The sequence below is a fragment of the Erythrolamprus reginae genome, chromosome 3 (assembly GCF_031021105.1).
Source record: "Erythrolamprus reginae isolate rEryReg1 chromosome 3, rEryReg1.hap1, whole genome shotgun sequence".
NCBI classification, from domain to species: Eukaryota; Metazoa; Chordata; class Lepidosauria; order Squamata; family Dipsadidae; genus Erythrolamprus; species Erythrolamprus reginae.
This window is the reverse complement of record NC_091952.1, coordinates 182741354-182761605: the sequence shown is the minus strand read 5'-3', so window position 1 is coordinate 182761605 and position 20252 is coordinate 182741354. Positions and strand designations below refer to the sequence as shown.

The 20252-nt window shown below is 39.7% G+C and overlaps 1 protein-coding gene across 5 annotated transcripts in view; it reads right to left on the bottom strand.

Moving 5' to 3' along the window:
• The window catches only part of CDKAL1 (CDK5 regulatory subunit associated protein 1 like 1), a 652416-nt gene that overhangs the window by 304871 nt on the left and 327293 nt on the right, over nt 1-20252 (bottom strand). The window lies entirely within an intron of this gene.

The window sequence follows — 20252 nt, the reverse complement described above, 5'->3', positions numbered from 1 at the left end:
GTGCATAAAAATAAACTAGCATTTCTGGTCAACTGACATTTTGAATATGTCTAATGATACTTTTCAGTTTCAATTTGCTGCCGACTTGGATAAATAGTATAACGAATACTGGACTGAGCTACGTTCTATGAGTAGAAGACAGTGCTAGAAGACCGTCCATTAGCTCTAATAGTTATTACATTTGCTTTTAAAAACTTTGCATGTGCTCCAAATTATTAAAGCAGAATATTCTGAATTTTGCTCTTGTTCATAGGAGCAAAGTAAGCATTTCTGCCAGACTTAAATGAGAGGAATTATATTATTCTAGAAATGAATGAAAAGTAGCACTATTTGACACCTCAAAGATTAATAGGGTGTACATTATATTTGATAAAAAACAGTCAGAGTTACAGCAGTCATTTTAATGACACAGAGGGGAACAGCAAAAAATGTAATACCTACAGCATGGCAAAATCACCTATTTCTTGTGTTTTCCTGTTTCTATGGAAACATGAATGGCAAGTTCTACTTATGCTTGAAGCAACACAATCACTACTACTTCAAGTAGCAACAATTCCCTCAGAGTGACAAGGAATATAGGTGGATATCTTCACATTTCCTTTGATGTTCATATGGAAACTGCAAGCTAATTCACTTTTCCTAAATAGGATTACTCACCATAAATCCCAAACCGAATGCAAGTAAACGCTATTCACCCGATGATAAGATTAACATTTCACCAAAGTAATAAAAAATGTATATGGTTTGTACACTTTCAGACTCCAAACTAGGAATTTTTCCTCCTCTTGACACCAATTCGTATACATAGAAATGTAGCTTGTTAGAAAGAAATGTTACAGCCTAGTTCTCCTAATGATATTCTTTTTTTTTTAACAGTATGTACAAGATTAAAAAAAAAATATTGCCACTCATAGTGTGATGCAGACGAGGTATGTTTAGTTTATCATTTCAGTAGGAACTAGATAGATAGAATTCTTTATTGGTCAAGTGTGATTGGACACACAAGGAATTTGTCTTGGCGCATATGCTCTCAGTGTACATAAAAGAGAACATAGAAACATAGAAGTCTGACGGCAGAAAAAGACCTCATGGTCCATCTAGTCTGCCCTTATACTATTTTCTGTATTTATCTTAGGATGGATATATGTTTATCCCAGGCATGTTTAAATTCAGTTACTGTGGATTTATCTACCACGTCTGCTGGAAGTTTGTTCCAAGGATCTACTACTCTTTCAGTAAAATAATATTTTCTCATGTTGCTTTTGATCTTTCCCCCAACTAACTTCAGGTTGTGTCCCCTTGTTCTTCTGTTCACTTTCCTATTAAAAACACTTTCCTCCTGGACCTTATTTAACCCTTTAAGATATTTAAATGTTTCGATCATGTCCCCCCATTTTTTCCTGTCCTCCAGACTATACAGATTGAGTTCATTAAGTCTTTCCGTATACGTTTTATGCTTAAGACCTTCCACCATTCTTGTAGCCCGTCTTTGGACCCGTTCAATTTTGTTAATATCTTTTTGTAGGTGAGGTCTCCAGAACTGAACAAGTATTCCACATGTGGTCTCACCAGCACTCTATATAGCGGGATCATAATTTCCCTCTTCCTGCTTGTTATACCTCTAGCTATGCAGCCAAGCATCCTATTTGCTTTCCCTACTGCCTGACTGCACTGTTCACCCATTGTGAGACTGTCAGAAATCACTACCTCTAAATCCTTTTCTTCTGAAGTTTTTGCTAACACAGAACTGCCAATACAATAAGATTGAGGATTCCTTTTCCCCAAGTGCATTATTTTACATTTGGAAACATTAAACTGCAGTTTCCATTGCTTTGACCATTTATCTAGTAAAGCTAAATCATTTACCATATTACAGACGCCTCCAGGAATATCAATCCTATTGTATACTTTATAGTCATCGGCAAATAGGCAAACCTTCCCTACCAAACCTTCCCCTATGTCACTCACAAACATATTAAAAAGAATAGGACCCAGAACAGACCCTGAAAAAGAAAGATACATTTGTCAAGAATCATGTGGTACATGATTGTCATAAGGGTCAAATAAGCAATGAATAAACAATCAATATTAATAAAATATTGTCAACAATAAAATACTGTGAAGCCCAGGAAATCTGAATGCAACATGGTTCAAATGAATGCACTCATTACAAGAAACTGAAGTATTAACCATCAAAGAAAATTGGAGGTGGATAAGAGTTAAAAGAATTCAAGGTAGGCTGGACTTAGACTTCTGGTGGGCATGAAGGGATTTGAGACTGATGACATGCTTGACCTTCCCTTCTCTTTAATATAATTATTCATTATTAAACTAAGTTCCATGATAAGCTCCTGTCTATATTTCATTTCAATTAATCGTACATACTACCGTGTTTCCCTGAAAATAAGACCCTGTCTTATATATTTTTTTGAAACCTGAAATAAGCGCTTGGCCTTATTGCCATGCACTCAAAAACCCAATTGGGCTTATTATCCGAAGATATCTTGTTTTGGGGGAAACAGGATAGTACATATAGTAACACGAAGAAAATATTATATAATTAGGAAGCCAATGGAAATTTTCACAACCTGAGGTAAAATTTAGAGCAAATGTTAACGTGTGTTTTTAAAAAAATATCACTTCAACTAACTCACCTGCACAGGGGTTAAATGCTCCTGCTTCACTTGTGCCTATTGGTCGTCGGAGAGCTGGTCGCGAAGGGAATGTAAGGCTCCGCCTAGCCACATGGATGCCGCCATTTAGATTCTTTTACCCTGTGGGCATTTGCAAAGTGTTCTGTGTATGTGCAGAGGATAAAAGAACGCAAATGATATCATCCGAGCAGGTGGGCGGAGCCTTGCACTCCCTTTGCAACCGGCTCTTCAATGACCATTATGCATGAGCGAACCGGGAGCATTTTATCCCTGCACCCACACCATATTTTATATGAAAAGGTATGTTATTTTAAGCTGCAAATTTTTTTAAAAATAGCATTTGCTAAGTATGAAATTATTTCGACAACTTTGCAATCTTTTGGGGTATACAGTGGTCCCTCAATTTTCACGGGTTTGAACTTCGTGAAACGGCTATACCACGGTTTTTCAAAAATATTAATTAATTAGTTTTTTTCCCTATACCATGGTTTTTCCCGGCCGATGACGTCATACGTCATCGCCAAACTTTCGTCCGCCTTTAATAAATATTTTTTTAAATAAACTTTAATAAATAAACATGGTGAGTAATAATCTAAATGATTGCTAAGGGAATGGGAAATTGCAGTTTAGGGGTTTAAAGTGTTAAGGGAAGGCTTGTGATACTGTTCATAGCCAAAAATAGTGTATTTACTTCCGCATCTCTACTTCGCGGAAATTCAACTTTCGCGGGCGGTCTCGGAACGCATCCCCCGCAAAAATCGAAGGAACACTGTACATTGTACAGTTCTACTAAAGACCATGAACAAAATCATGTCTTATTTGTTACCGTATCATACAGATATCAACTGAACCAGAAATAAATGTCCGTATGTTTTAGAAGTTAGAAGCTCTGTGACATCTGAAGTCTCTCTTGGTTCTGTAAAATGCCTTCTTGCCCAAATCAATGTTCGAGCCATAACAGACAATTTCCCTCCCATTTTATCTCATTCCAACTCTTCTTGCAAGTAATTACTGCATTCCAAAACCGAGGCTATCTTTTGGCAACTCTTGCTGTTCTGTTTAATCTCTGATACCATGGCTGAACTGGTCTACAAAAGATGTACATTGCCAACATTTGTTATTTAACCAAGCTTAAATATAATTACACACTCTCTCTCACACACACTTTAGACACCTCTTAATGGATGCTGTCTACTTTAAGAACAGGGCTTTTTTCTTCAATATATCTAGCAACCTCTCAGTAACAATCTAAATCAGCCTGTCTGCAAACCTTATCTAATCTAACCGTGACACTAGATACGCTTATTTGACTGGTAAGCAAAAGCTTTTGAAACATTTATCAGCTGGTAACGTGCCACTGCATTCCTATCAGAGTCCGATCAATTATCTGTGCCAATATCACCCCGGCACACAACAAAGGAATTTTTTTTGTCCATTCTATGTATGGCCAAGGGTATAGCAAAATTAGCAATTTCATGACATATACACCAAGATAACTAATGATCTCTGAACTGTATGTAACATACTGGCAAGTGCAAAGAGAATTTTACTGCACCTTAAACAATTTACCAAAGTTGAATCTACCTGTCCAGTAAGAACATAAAAAGAAAGCTGGCTTAGAGAGTCTCTATTCCATGTAAGATATGAACCAGGCAGCAGCTGTTCTCTGTTATAGCCCTGATACTATAAAACTCCATTATTAGCGATTCCCTCCTACATTTCTTAGGACAAAACTATTCCACATGTTTTTAACATGCTTTTAGTGGCCGTCCGGCAGATTTCTATTCTTTGCTTGTCATTTTTGCTTGTTTTATCTTGATTTTGAATTTGTACACTGTTATATGCTGCTAGAGTTTTTGGTTAGGTTAAAAAACCATAACATGAATGAATACGCATGGGAAACAGCCTTAGCCTTGTCAGAAAAAAGTTTATTTCTGGAGGCACTATTACAATACAAGTAAAATGGTTTGTAACCATGGGAACGGCTGGCGTAAGCCATAATCAGCATGTAATCATGGGTTTGCTAAATGTGCTGCAATCTGATTGGCTGTAACCTATATAATAGGAGTAACACCCTTGCATGGGTGTGGTTTGTTACAGTGGTTTGTTATAGAGTGATTTTGTGCTGGGTGGTTTGTAATTTGTGGTTAGTGCTTGGTGGCTGCAGTGGAGGATGTAATGGGAGTTATATAATATTGTAGACAGTTCATTATAGTGGTTAAATATAAAGGTAATAGTTTATTTAGAGAAGCATTTTGATAAGAAGAAAAGTAAAATATATTTTTACAAGAAAGCCTGCTGCAGTGTTCTTCATTGAAGACTTCAATTAGGTATAGTGGTTAACTGTGGCTAGTTGGTGGGTTACCTTCCGCATGCGCAAAACTCTTCCAACAAGCCTTACCATTTACCCAAATAGTTAAGAAGTAGCTAGAGTATGTCTATGGAGATTCTCAGTCATCCAGGTCATGGTTGTCCCAAAGGTGTTTTTTCAAGAGGCAACTGGAGTTTCTGTTTTTTTTCTTTTTTCTGAAAAAGAAGCTTTTTCAGCTCTTCTTCGCTCACCCAAGGAGTTGAAGAAGCTTTTTGGATGAGAAGCAAAATGTCTTCAAAGAAAAAAAATACAGAAACTCCAGTTGCCTCTTAAAATGCACCTTTTGGATAGCTGTAATGGAAGAAAAAAAAGGCATCAACTGTACTTGGACACATTAAACCATTTGGTGGAAAATCAGGAAGATGCTAAGGAGTTAGATGTTGTATTCCCCCTCCCCAATTGAAAAGAACTCTGTTCCAACTGCCAGTTGTCTTTTATTAACATGCTCCCTTCGCTAAACTGGGCATGGGTATGGTCAGCATCCAGCCTGCGGGCTGGGATTTTCTACTTCCCCTCCCCACCTGAAAAGAACTCTGTTCCAACTGCCAGTTGCCTTATATCAACACACTCCGATGCTAAGAAGTTACACATTCTACATAATTTTTCAAGCTTTAAGTGTCAATGTATCAAGCCCGATCACATACTTTTGTAGTGAAGCATGAGTATCCAGTTACTAGTAATTAATAAAGCCAGTTGAGATCTGGTGATATGATTTGCTGGGACTGAAATGCAGTGACTGAAGGATATCCTTTGTCCAAAAAAACTTGCAGAAAGTAACCGAAAGGGAAGAAGAGTTTATTACGTATTTAAAGTATCTGTATCTGCCCCACACCTTTCGAAAGTCAGTGTGCATCACATTTCATTTCAACTTTGAAGCCATTGTTTTAAAGTTAGAAACAACTGCTTTGCATTACAACAGAACCAATTACAGTACAAGGATTTCAAAAGTGTTTCAAACTCAAAACAGCTCTGTTTCTAACACAAAACAGTCTCAAAATGATCCAAATATCCAGCACAGGAAGAACAGATATAGTAGACCTGCCACTCCTGAACCTGATATGAAGGACTCTTGATCTGGAATTGGCGGCAAAGTCTTTTTCACTCTCAGGAATGCCAGCAGCAGCATATGGAGAGCCACAAGCGTGCAAGACAAAAGAACCACCACTTGCTGGCCAGGCATCTGATGGAAACTGAAGCTTTGCAGAATCCAGTTTCATCAATTAGGGTTGCATAGCTTCATTTGTATCTGTGTGGGCGGTGGGTAAATCTTGAATATTTAAGGCCCTTTCAGAGGGAGATTACTTGCTGGCATACATTCTATGACAGCCTATTTTAAAGCACCATACGGATAGACCCCAACTTATGGAGCCCAGGATTTATGCTGCCGAATGTCAAATTTGTTAAATGAGTTTTGCCCCATTTTTGCAATTTTTCTTGCTGCATTTGTTAAGTGAATCGCTGCTGTTTGTTAAATTAGTAACACGTTTGTTAAGTGAATCTGGCTTCCCCATTGACTTTGCTTGTCAGAAGGTTGCAAAAGGGGAGCACACTGCAATTGTCATAAATATGAACAAGTTGTCAAGCAGCCGAATATAAATAACATGACCATGGGGATACTGCAAATGGCATATAAATGTAAACAAACAAACAAACAAGTGAAAAATAGCAACAAGTCATTTTTTGCCAGTGCTGTTGTAACTTTGAAGGGTCACTAAATGAACTGTTGAGTTATTATTTCTTGTAATCCTGTATTTTTTTATATACTGGTCCACACACCCCTCACAACCATCCACACAAACTGTGTAGACTTGGAACCCTTTTCACAAATGTGCATACATGCAAACCTTAAAACAGATAGTACAGATTTGATTGTGTATAAGTTATATCTCTCATGCTATCACTGTATCTAATTAACGTAAAATTTTAACATTACATATTAATAAGTTACTAGTATAAGAAAATAAGCAGAAATAAATGTTTTCTGCCTATTTTCTTATGCTAGTAATTTTTATTAATAAATAAATAACATGATCAAATTTTATCCAAACTAAATTTGAAAAGGAAATGATACTACAAACTGGTATTTTGTAACAGTTTTGTTTTTTTCATTGGAAAACAATGAGAAAACAATTTATAATAAAGGTGAGTTTAATTTTCATGTATTAACACCCCCCCCAAAAAATTCTCTATTAGTACAAAGTATAGGTCAAACTTCTATATTATGTGAATGCTGATATAAAGCAAACATATTTTTAACATTTCCAGGTAGCTCAGGTTCTGAGAAGCACCAAACAGACACAATCATTTTTCCCCTCTGCATCTACATTTTGTCATTGATTTCACTCAAGGAATAACTTTATTTTTGACCCTCCTCCTTCCATGCAAACTTACTTATCTTTACACAGTATATTCTTCTCATGCAAATGAAACCCTGTACAAAACTTCATTAAAGATTGATAATTTTAGATCATTATTGTTTTATGACTTTAAAATGAGAGACTTATGACAAAAGCTCAACATCCTGAAACTTCATTTCCATTCAATCTCTAATAAATACCATCTGGTGTGTACTTTGGGGATATAATACACGTCAAAACCTCAGCCACATTATGAGAACCAGCACTAAGTTTATCTGAAATGCATATTTGAACAGATGTGTTTAAATTACATCTCCTTCTATGCACATGCATAAATTCAGAGCAAGCATGTGTTGATTGAAAATGCATAAAAAGGGGATTTGGAGATGCATCACAAATGAATGGCATCTTAATGGATCAAGGCTCACATTACCAAAGGTTATTATAAAAACTAAGGTTTGCATTTATTAAGGATTGCATCCAAGAAATAACCATGAGAACTAGTATAATATTTGCTTCATGATAACTGAAATCTTTCAACTAATTTTCTGTTGCCTCTCCACATTTAGAATTAAAGGTTTTTGGATATAATAAGATGGGTTTTTTTAATTCTTTATTAAGAGATGATCTTACTTATCTTAAACTGCCTTTTTTGACTGCTAGTTTCTTACATTGGTAAGAATTCATATATGGAAGAATGACATTCCCCAAATTTTCACATAATGGCCACTTGAGAAAATATCACAACTACATTCTAATCACATTAAGCTTTGAGCTAGATTTATAGAATGGAATAATAAGGGGAAAAAACTGCATTTACTTTCAATGTTTCATTCAAGGATAGAAAAATGCCCTTTCGGATATTGCTGAACCACAGGTTAGTTTAACCTTTGTCTGATTGTGATGGAGTTAAAAACAATTTGATGGCACATAATCAATCAATGCTACAAGAACTACTTAGAGGCCCTTTCCCTGCAGATTGCTAACAAAACCAAGCATATCCTATTCATGTGTGAGGTTAAAGCCTGTGCGTCAACCTCCAAATTTTCAGTAACAAGTTTTCTGGGAATTCCCCACATTGGGAGAATGTCTAGGTTGGGAAGGCTGCTATAGAAATATTGCCATAGAAATACTGCTCAGTAGTCTACACTCAGTAGTGATATCACATATCGTTATTGAAAACACATAACTTCTTTTTACAAGAGGCATTACTGTGAAAGATATCTCCACACCATACAGTATTTTTACTGTAATTCCATTATGTTAACATGCAATAAGAGAATTCACAGATGTTGCTGGATGTTAAGAGTCCCTCCTCCTCTACATACATAAGGAAATATTAATATATTCAAAGATGCCATGGACCTGCATGCACATTTGAAATGGACATATTATATGTTGTGGTTAGCTCTGGCCCAGCTCCTGCCCCAAGGACTGTGGATGTGGGGGAGACATCCACATGCTGCAGGCCTGTTTTGCCCCCCCCCCCCGGTGGAATCTGCTGATGAAGGCTCCTCTGACCAAGAAGACATGAGTGACAGGGAGGAGGAGAGTGTGGCAGACAGCTCAGAAGGAGATCAATTATCTAGCTCCTCCTTAGATTCAGAACAAGAGTTAATGATACAGTCAGGCATGCGGAGAGCGATGCATAGGCAACAACAACTGGGAGATTATTATCAAAGAAAATGAGACCACCTATGGTTGGGTGGGGCTGTGGTAATTAGTGAGGCTGCTATAAATAGCAGCCTGTGGGTTTGGCCATTGTGGAGGATTATCTGATTGTTGTGTTTCATAACTGCTTTACTGACTTTGACCTTTTGTGTGCTGATTTTTCCCCGCTTTAAAACTAAACCAGGGCAAAGTGTGTTTCACTTTGTGAAAGAAGGACTGTGAATTGCCTCACAGCTGCAAGCTAAGTATCACAGAACTGATAAGGGACTTGTACAAATTACCAGTTTGTTTGGAGGCCAGTGCTCTTTGCTATACCAAAAGAGGGCTTAGTTTAAGTGAATTTTCATTATAAAGAACATTGTTTTGAATTTTCAAACGTGTGTGTGTCTGAAATTTGTACCTGTGAATTTTTGGGAGGAGTGTACCAGAGAGCCCGACAGAACATTATATATCTACATTTTATATGGGCATGTCTAGGGAGACCCATGACCGCTCTCGCGGCTGCATTTTATTTATTTATTTATTTATTTTATTTATTTATTAGATTTGTATGCCGCCCCTCTTGTCATTTTGCATGATTTGAAGTTTCCGAACACTCCATGTAGAGAGCATTGCAGTAGTCAAACCTCGAGATGATAAGGGCATGAGCAACTGTGAGTAGAGACTCCATGTCCAAAAGGGCCACAACTGGTGCATCAAGCGAACCTGGGCAAACACCCTCCTCGCCACAGCCGATTATGGCTTAGATACTGAGATAAAGCCTGAATGAAACTGTCTAGGATGCTACCTCTTGTTGTTTAATAACAACAGTGATGATGAGCTGCAATTTCTTAGTTTTCAATGCCATTGTCAAAAATGCATTTTTCACCCATTTTTGTGGCCCCGCAGCATCACTTCTCTGAAAATGTGGTCGTTGCTGTTTATGGCTCTTAAGAGTTCATTTTTTCTAAAAATAAAAACAAATTGCAATCCCGACTCATAAAAAGACCACTCTAGCAACAAAGGATAGCTAATCCAGCAAGCTTCTTGCCTGTTTTCCATAGAAAAATCTGAGGGAGGAAGCTTATCAGGTCCCTTCAACTGAGCAGACACATGGTGAAAAAGAGGAGCGGGGGAGAGAATTAGGCCCAGCTATGTTTTGCTGGGTTGCCTAATCAGACTGTAGTTAAATAACTTACATATTGCTTCTGAAAGTGGTTATCATCATGAATAAACCAACACTTTTCCAAGTCCAGAGATTGCCTCTTGAGAAATACTCTTCAGCAGACTTAGGACAAGAAAAAAAAGGGCTGAGACTGGGAAACATGAGAATTAGTTTATCAGTAATTACACAGGCCAGAAGCAATTTAACTTCAAACACTATAAACTGAATAAAAAACCCCTTGCCTTAAGGCATGAATTTACCTTTTATATTGTTTATGTCAGTGGAATACTTCTTTTTCACGCTTCACTACATTTGTGATTACTTCACAAATCAGTCAATGTTTTGAAACATGTTACTAAGACAGCAGTAGAGTGAATGCTGCTTGGAAAAATTAAATCAGACAACATACTTTAAAAGCTATGGGCACAATCAATGGAGGAATGACAATCTGGAGATTTATTTTAGCCAGCATACTGAAATATACAAAGTCAATGAAAGCCACACTGGGACCTGCAAAAAACAAAACATAAGATAAAAAGTACCAGGGGTAAAGGCTTGTTGCTTAAGGATTAAAGCCAGCTCGAAAGCCATATTCAGGATTTCTGTCATTCCAGCCACATAAAACATCTATCTTTCCAATACTTGGTCAGAATTCTGTTTCCATGATTTTATATGTTATAAAATTAAAAAAAAAAACTTTATAAAAAAATCTATTTCCACTGAGTCTACTCATTACATCCACCTTTTGTCCCCCAAGAGCAGGGGTGTCAAATACAAGGCCCACGGACTGGATGCAGCCCATGATGTGGTTGGGTTTGGCCCATGGGGCCATCCTGATAAATGTAAGGGGCAGGCCCACATTGCTTTGGACCAGTCTACCTGAGTAGCGTTGGTCTGGTCTACCAATGAGAAGAGGAAACATCCAGCAGTTTGGGGAGTGGTGTCAATCTGGCCACACCCACCCAGTCAGCCACACCCAGAAAGTGGCATCAAGCTGGCCACACCAATCCAGTCAGCCAAACTTGCCCGGCCCCCTGAGATCAACCATAGCCTTGATGTGGCCCTCAATGAAATTGAGCTTGACACCACTGCCCTAGAGATTTTGCTCACATTTCCATGAACTTTGAGTCGATGAAACTTATTGCTACCCTGTTATCCCGAAAATAAGACACTGTCTTATATTAATTTTTGCTCCAAAAGTTGTGCTACATCTTATTTTCAGGGGGTGCCTTATATTTTTCAAATAAGACAAATTCACATTTATTGCTGACCAAAAAATGGACATTTATTACTTTTACATTATAGTATCAATATGGTAGTTGTACAGTACCAAAATCACAAACCAGCATAACCAGACAAACTGAATCTTATGGTATAAAATAACGGTAAGGTATATAAACAGAAAGTAAAACTTATTCGATGACAATCATGTCATCATCTTCTGGGACATCATCATAACGGTATGGTACCTGTCAGTATGGCATCCACACACAAACGATGGTACTTATATGGTACAACAGTATACTCCTGCTATTGCAGCTTCCCGCCATCCGAGGAACTACAGTCTAGGCACTGTAGTGGAGACTGTAATGGTGGTGAGACAGCAGCAGACTGTGTCTGCTGTACTGGACGGTACAAAGCGATGGAAGGGGCCAGCAGGGGACACCACATTATTACGGTACCGCTATGAACAGCTTTGAATGGTACCGTATGTTTTTCCACTGTACTATATGTAAACTTGACTATGCCTTATTTTCGGGGGGTGCCTTATATTAGCAAATTCTGAAAAACCTCTGACATGCCTTACTTTCGGGGTACGTCTTATTTTCGGGGAAACACAGTACCATCTTCTTGGATGATGATGTCAACAGTGGCAATACCGCGAGGAGGAAAGCATAAGAATTATCCATAAGATACAGGTTAGCATCACCTAAAAAGGCAAATTCCCAAGCTTTATCTTATGCTATTTAAATTGATTTATTAGAAATTTTCTGTTCGTGCAACTGCCTATGTGAAATGTCATCCAAAGCATGAAAAACCCCCCCATCTATCAATGTGTCTTCTATTGATTCACACCCAGGGTGTCATTCAAAATTCACTTCTCAGTCTCAAAGAATAACAACGATTTTCTTTGCCTTGGGTTTATTTGTTACAAATGTTCAATGAATGCTAGAGGCAGAGTGAAATAACTATGAGCTGCTTATCCTCTTCAGAGTTTTGTCTGAACATGCTCTGGATACAATCTCCAAACCAGTTAAACTGGGCAATTGGAATCCCATCCCCATTCCTGTGTTAAGATGATAATAAATGGTAGATAGTGTTTCTGCCAGGCACATAAAAAAACATATCCACCTCTTTAAAAAAAAGTAACATTCAATCCATGAACCATTTAGAATAATTCAAAAGCGAGTTATGGCTTTGTGATTTCAAAGGGTATTAATAAATATATGAATCTATTACTTGTTGGATATTTTTTAAACATAATGGCCCATTGTGCCTTTTTGCATACCAGATATAGTTCACAGTGATGGCACATTCCTGCTCTATTACATTCTGCTGACTATCAATCAAAAGCCAATGCAATTTATAAGGGCAAGTTCTTCAAATCTCTAATCTTGATTAGATTTTTGATGTAACAATAAGAATCATAAGTTACATTACTCTTTCATCAATGTCCCATAAAATACTGAAGTAAATATTTTAACTTCAAGCAATTTGTTAGAAGATTTTGGATTTCTGAAATGAAATGCCACTACCTCGTTACATAGGACTAGTAGAATATTTATTTTCTATGAGTATAAACATAAATGTTTACATTTTTTAACTGGTTGAGTTGTATTTCTTGATTTTCTCATGACATTAATAAATACTCAAGAATATATCACTATGAAAATATAAACAATAGTTTGGATACATTGCAAACGTGCAAAATTATTAAACATTCATTATGAAGAATATAAACATAGTATGTATATTTAAGCTTATGAAGAAATTACAGGAATAAATAATGTGGTTTGAGGTATGGCAGGGAGAAAATTTTCTTTCTTTTAAATCAAAGCTGGCTATTTAACTCTCTATGGGTGTAGCCTCCAAAAGCTTCAAAAGAGGTTAAGGTTTAATTTTTAATATAAAAACAAAGAAAATGATTGAAAAAGAATAAGAATAATAACTACATTTAATTTAGTGTTTGTCCAAGTGCCCCAACCATGCTAATGAAAGATGGTTAAGGTAGCACAGATTTGTTCTAAACCTTTCATTGTTCTCTGATTCGTTATTAGGTGATGCCAAACCTATGACATGTCAAAGGTGACATCTCATGGATCCTCCTCATTCTTGTGTGAATTTTGGAAGCTGTCTGAGAATAGAGGGTGTCCTCACGTGTCCTCTTGAATCACACGGGACAATTTGCCCTTGTTCAGTCTCCAAAATGAGTTTGTTTTACCCATATTTTATTTCTGTAATTGTTTTTATGTTTCTTGATACAATACATAGCCCCACACATAATTAAAGTTTATCTTTTTAAAATAAATCGATGTGAAAAGAACTGTTTGTTATTGGTCTGGTTTGGTTTGGGGATGGGGTGACACACTAGCACTGTCAACTTAGACATTTTCTGAAAATCTGACATGCTGAGCCCAAAAGATTAATGTATTAAGTATTATAACCTGGAGTATTATATAAAGTATTAAGTATTCATTGGCAGTCTCCCAAATTGCATCATAATAACATGTGGATATAATGAAATACAGAAAAGTCAGAAAAGTTTTGCCTTTCTTACAATTATGTTTAATTGTAGAATAGCTTAAGGAGTAGTCTATTTCTTCAGGTACTATCAACTATGTCTAGAACAGTGTTTCCCAACCTTGGCAACTTGAAGATATCTGGACTTCAACTCCCAGAATTCCCCAGCCAACATTCGCTGGCTGGGGAATTCTGGGAGTTGAAGTCCAAATATCTTCAAGCTGCCAAGGTTGGGAAACACTTGTCTAGAATATCTCCGAAAATTCTATTCTTCATCTGTCTAATTGATATATCTATTAAAATACAATTAACAGCAATAATATTTAAATAAAAATATTGCTTTATTTCCTTTGTAGATTTGTATCCTTTTAATATTTATTTCTAGTGGTACTGATTTGGGAGCATAATACCTTTACCCATTTACTTGTTCCCTCAAAAGAATCAGCAAATATTCCACATAAAGCTGTCACTTAGCCAATCTTAATTCATTTTTCTAAATTAAATGTGCTGCCCATCTTATTAGGGAGAAAAATGGAGATAAAAACAAACTGCTGTCAAATGTAAATATAGTTACTTTAATGAGCCACTATACCACAGAATAAATATAGTTGAAACGAAAAGAAATATAGAGAAATAGATACTGATAACTTAAGGAGATTAACGTGCACTAGTAAGTAGGAATTGAAATGATTGCAAATGAATAAGCTGCAAATAAAAATATTTATTTATTGATTGATTGATTGATTGTTAGAGTTGAAAGGGACCATGAAGGCCATCGAGTTCAACCCCCTGCCCAAGCAGGAACCCTTATAGTACACCAGTCAAGTGGCAGTTCAATCTTCTCTTTAAAATGTCCAGAGTGTTGGAGTTCGCAACGTCCGCTGGTAGGTTGTTCCATTGGTTGATCGCTCTGACCGTCAGGAAGTTCCTCCTTATCTCCATGTTGAATCTCTCCTTGGTCAGCTTCCAACCGTTGTTCCTCGTCCAGCCTTCTGGTGCCCTGAAGAATAAAGTGATCCCCTCCTCTCTGTGACATCCCCTCGTATTCTTGTAGACTGCTATCATGTCCGCTCTGGCCCTCCTTTTCTCTAGGCTATATCCTGCTATACAGCATGTATCCATTCTAAGTTCTGATACCAAAGCTACTCAATGAGAGCATATGCACCAAGACAAATTCCTTGTGTGTCCAATCACACTTGGCCAATAAAATTCTATTCTGTTCTATTCTATTCAATGTATAAAGCATTATGCTTTATTATGTCTTTGTATGTATGTATGTTTTCTTTTTATGTTGCCTTGTTTTTATCAATGTAAATAATCAATAAAGATATTTTTTTTAAAAAATGTGCTGCCCATCTCATCAGGGATGAGATTTTTTTAAACCACATTTCTTCTTTTTTTATAAAATTCACTAATATTATTAATAAATATTGTGATCATCTACATTTAGCAAGTATTTTCCAGATTAATCTGTATACAGTGGTACCTCGGTACTCAATTCGTTTCAGAAGTGTGGTCGAGAACCGATTTGATCGAGTACCGAATTTATTTATCCCATAGGAAATAATGGAAATGGATTTAATTGGTTCCCAGCCCCTGTTAAACCGCTGGGAACCAAGTAAAACTATTTTCTTTATTTCCAATGAGATAAATAAATTCGCTACTCCAAGCTGCAGGAAAGGTGGGGGCTGCTGGAAGCAATGAGGAAAGGAGCCCCCAGAAGCTGCCATCCCGGAAGGGAAATCGCCGATTTCAGTAGCAAGAGTGCCGGGAACGTCACGTGGTGAAGGGAAGCCGACAGAGCCATCTCAGCAATTGCTGCCGCTCCAGCAGCTTCCCTTCATTACGTGACTTCCCGGCGCTCTTGCTACTGGAAGGGAAATCGCCGCGTGTTGGAGCCACAGGGAAGGAGAAAGTTTTTGAAGCTGCTTACAGGTAATAAAAGGAAGCAATGAGGAAAGGAGCCCCCAGAAGCTGCCAAGATTTCAGCAGCCCCCACCCTTCCTGCAGCTTGGAGCTCTTAGAGAGCTCCTCAGCCTCCCTGAAGCTGCCGGGATTACATTTCGGATAATGAACAAAATTTTCTCTGGCTGTTCGGTATCTGAATTTTTGTTCAGATACCGAAGCAAATTTTTGCCGAAAATTTTGTTCGTTATCCGAAATGTACGAGAAAGGAAGCGTTCGAGTACCGAGGTACCACTGTACTTAGAAGCTCCTATACATTTTTCATACGGTAATTTTGGCCAAGTTTATTTATGTATATCCCTGTATTTATTAGTTTTATATATAACTCAGGACGATGAACATATCCAACACAACATCTTCCTCCTATTTTCCCAACTTCAACAACCTTGTGAGGTGAGTTGGGCTGAAGGAATTGATTGGCTCATCAACTGTCTTTCATGGCTAAGGCGGGACTAGAACTCACAGTCCTCTGGTTTCTAGCCTAGTGCCTTAACCATTATCATGGATTTAGGATGCAATCTTGTACATATCTAATATTCTTCACAGCAAAAGCAAGTGCAAGCAAGGTGGTGTCCTTCAGATGATTCGAGATATTGTTTTCGCCATTCCTGCCAATTGCTGATGGGGGATGACCTCCAAAACAGATGGAAGAACCCAAAACAGCTTGCACATCAGGGAACTGCTCTTCTGGTTTCTGGTGCTCCTACACATGCTGCTCTTCTGGCTTCCTTGCTCACGTGCATTCCCATTTTCTGCACTCAGTGTCGAAAAGTTTCGCCAACACTGGTATAGGGGTGGGGTGGCGCAGGGGATAGAGTGCTGTACTGCAGGCCACTGAAGCTGACTTATAGATCTGAAGATCAGCGGTTCAAATCTCATCACCGGCTCAAGGTTGACTCAGCCTTCCATCCTTCCAAGGTGGGTAAAATGAGGACCCGGATTGTGGGGGCAATAGCCTAGCTCTGTTAAAAAGTGCTATTGCTAACATGTTGTAAGCCACCCTGAGTCTACGGAGAAGGGCGGCATAAAAATCGAATAAATAAATAAATAAATAAATAAAATAGGGTTTCCTGCCTAAGCAGGGGTTGGTCTAGATCAGTGATGGGCAACCTTTTGAGCTTGGTGTGTCAAAATTTGCCAAAAAACCGAGCATAACTCGGGTGGTGTGTCACCTTGAGAAAAAAAACATAATTTTGTGATATTTATAGTTTAAATAACAAATATGTATAATTATTTAACTTACCTGCTTAGTGACTTCTTTGTTAATCTGTCAGTTGGTTTCAACTGCGACCTAAATTTCCCAGCGACCTAAATTTGGGGCTCAATTGTAATTGCAATTCGAGGACTACCTAATGACATTCATAATCACGATAGTTTCTGACACTGGATTACACTAGGATGGGAAATACGAGGTGAAACGGGATGAACCAGAAACTCAAATATACTGCTCAAAAAAATAAAGGGAACACTTAAACAACACAATATAACTCCAAGTAAATTAAACTTCTGTGAAATCAAACTGCCCACTTAGGAAGCAACACTGATTGACAATCAATTTCACATGTTGTCAGCACATTCAACTTTGTACAGAACAAAGTATTCAATGAGAATATGTCATTCATTCAGATTTAGGATATATTTTTTGAGTGTTCCCTTTATTTTTTTTTACCAGTGTATTTTTTCACAAAGCGGGTGTGTACACTTGTGTGCATGCTTGTTTCTCTCTCTCTCTCGGCGTGTGCATTCTTCATATATGAAATGTTGGCGACAGTGTTCCCTCTAATTTTTTTCCGGTGTGGGAGGAAAAGTATAGTGTCTGAGCGGCAGTCCCTTCGGGACTGGGCAGCATAAATCTCTAAATAAATATTTTTTTAAAAAAGTGTGGGCGCACGCTATTACGCATGCGCGAGTTCTGACATCCATAATTCGCTACCCCTCCTCTCTGTCTTTCTCTCTCCTCCTTCCTCTCTCATCTCTCTTTCCTTTCTCTCCCTCCCTCTTTCTATCACTCGCTTTCTTTCCCTCCCTCCTTCATTTCCTCTTTCTCTCATTCCCTCTTTCTCTCTATCCTTTCTATCACTCACTCTTTCCTTCTCTCCCTCCCTTTCTGTCTCTTTCATTTCTCTCATTCCCTCTTTCTCTCTATCCTTTCACTCTTTCCTTCTCTCCCTCCCTTTCTGTCTCTTTCCTTTCTCATTCCCTCTTTCTCTCTATCCTTTCTCTCACTCTTTCCTTCTCTCCCTCCCTTTCTGTCTCTTTCCCTTCTCTCATTCCCTCTTTCTCTCTATCCTTTCACTCTTTCCTTCTCTCCCTCCCTTTCTGTCTCTTTCCTTTCTCATTCCCTCTTTCTCTCTATCCTTTCTATCTCTCACTCTTTCCTTCTCTCCCTCCCTTTCTGTCTCTTTCCTTTCTCTCATTCCCTCTTTCTCTCTATCCTTTCTATCTCTCACTCTTTCCTTCCCTCCCTCCCTTTCTGTCTCTTTCCTTTCTCTCATTCCCTCTTTGTCTCCTGGGGCAGCCTGCGCCTGCCCTGCACCCCCCACCGCGGAGGGAAAGCATTTGGCATCGGCACCGCCAACACCCCCTCCAGGAGCAGCAAAAGCCTAAGCGGCGGAGCCGAAAGGCAAACGGCGCGATCCGCCGCTTAGGCTTTTGCTGCTCCTGGAGGGGGGGGGAGGATTTTCTCCTCCCCGCCCCCCCAGCAGCCAAACGTCGCTGAGGCTTTCGGCATCGGCGCCTTCCCCTCCACGAGCAGCAAAAGCCTAAGCGGCGGAGCTGAAAGCCTAAGCGGTGGAGAGCGGCGCTCCGCTCAGGATGCGTGCTTGGAGACAACTTTGCACCTGGGCGGCAATCCCTCCGCTGGACGGCGCCGCCTTGCCGGAAGCCCGGAGACCGCAGAGAACAGGCAGGTGGGAGGCTCAGGCAGGGTCTTCTCCCACGCCAGAAGCCCCGAGAAAGGCGCGTTGGGAAGCCAAGCGAGCAGCCCATCATAGAGGGGTGGCGCTGATGCCACTCCCCCCCCGGAAAGATGTGCAGGAAAGCAGCGTGTTTAAAAGGCACGCTGCTTTCACGGAAAGCAAACCCGGCTTTCCTAGCCGGCACAGGGCTTTCCCGCCGCTCCCCCCCAAAAACACAACGGAGGATGACAAGCAGGACGAAGCAGGATGCAGCAACACGAGGCTCAAGCAGGCAGCTTCCGCGCATTTCTTTCGGGAAGAGGAGGAGGGAGCGGATCGGGCGGGCGGGGGCAGCGCCTTCTACTGCCAGCGCCTCCCCGCCCCCCCACGGGCTGGCAGGGGGATGGCGGGTACTTTGGGGTGCGTGCGCGCTCATGCGTGAAGCCTACAGGGAACGGTGGTTGGCGATCTGATCAGGGTGCGTTTCCTCCCTCACTCTGCCTGTGTCATAAAAAAATATACTGGAAGCTCCTTGAAACCAAACCCAGCGGAGCCTTATTTTACAAACAAAACGGCTCGTTTCGTCCAGCCCAGTGAGTTTGCCTAGCTCTCCCCCCTACTTCTACCTCTTCAGCACTGTGCTCACCACAGAAGCGCCTGCCTATGGCCGGGACCATCTTGCAAAAGCGCTTCTTCCTCTCCACGGAATAGGCGCATCGCCCAGGCTGAGGAAGAGACGCCACCTCAACGGCATGCACAGCCATCTTATCTATAGGTGTCGCTGTTGTGGCTCCTCCCCCTTTCTCCTCCTCCTCTCCCATTCACCCCCGCCCCGCCTCCCACTGGACGGCGCTTTGCTTGCTCCTTCCCCGCCCTTCCGGCTCGTGCTCTTTCCTGGCTCTCCCCCGCCCCCCTGCTCTCTGCCCCCCGCGGGAACAGGGTGCCAAACTCAAAGCGCAAGATGGCGTGGAGAGCCTCTTCAGCCAGTTGTGCAAGTGAAATGCCAGGGCTGCGAGGAGAGGTGCCGGCGTGGCTTTTCTTCCTTCAGCCGCGTGTCACTGAAAGTGGCTACGCGTGTCAGTGCTGACACGCGTGTCATAGGTTCGCCATCACTGGTCTAGATTCTAGAAGACCTCCAAGGTCCCTTCCAACTCTTCTCTTCTCTTCTATTTTCTGTATATGCCACAGTATTAAAACAATTACCTTTTAGATATAAACTGTTAATGATTGAAATGAATGAAATGAAGCCATGGATAGCTGAAGGCCTTAGAATTAATATATAAACAGATAGGTGTTCTTAAGGTAAAGCTCAAAGAAGAAAGAGTATTACAAAACTTGAAGCAGACAGATATGTCAGTTCTCTAGTGATTACTGAACTGGCTAACCCAGGCTGTTGTCAACAGTGGATGTATGTCCCAAGTTAACTTGAAAACTGAAGGCACGTGGCTAAGC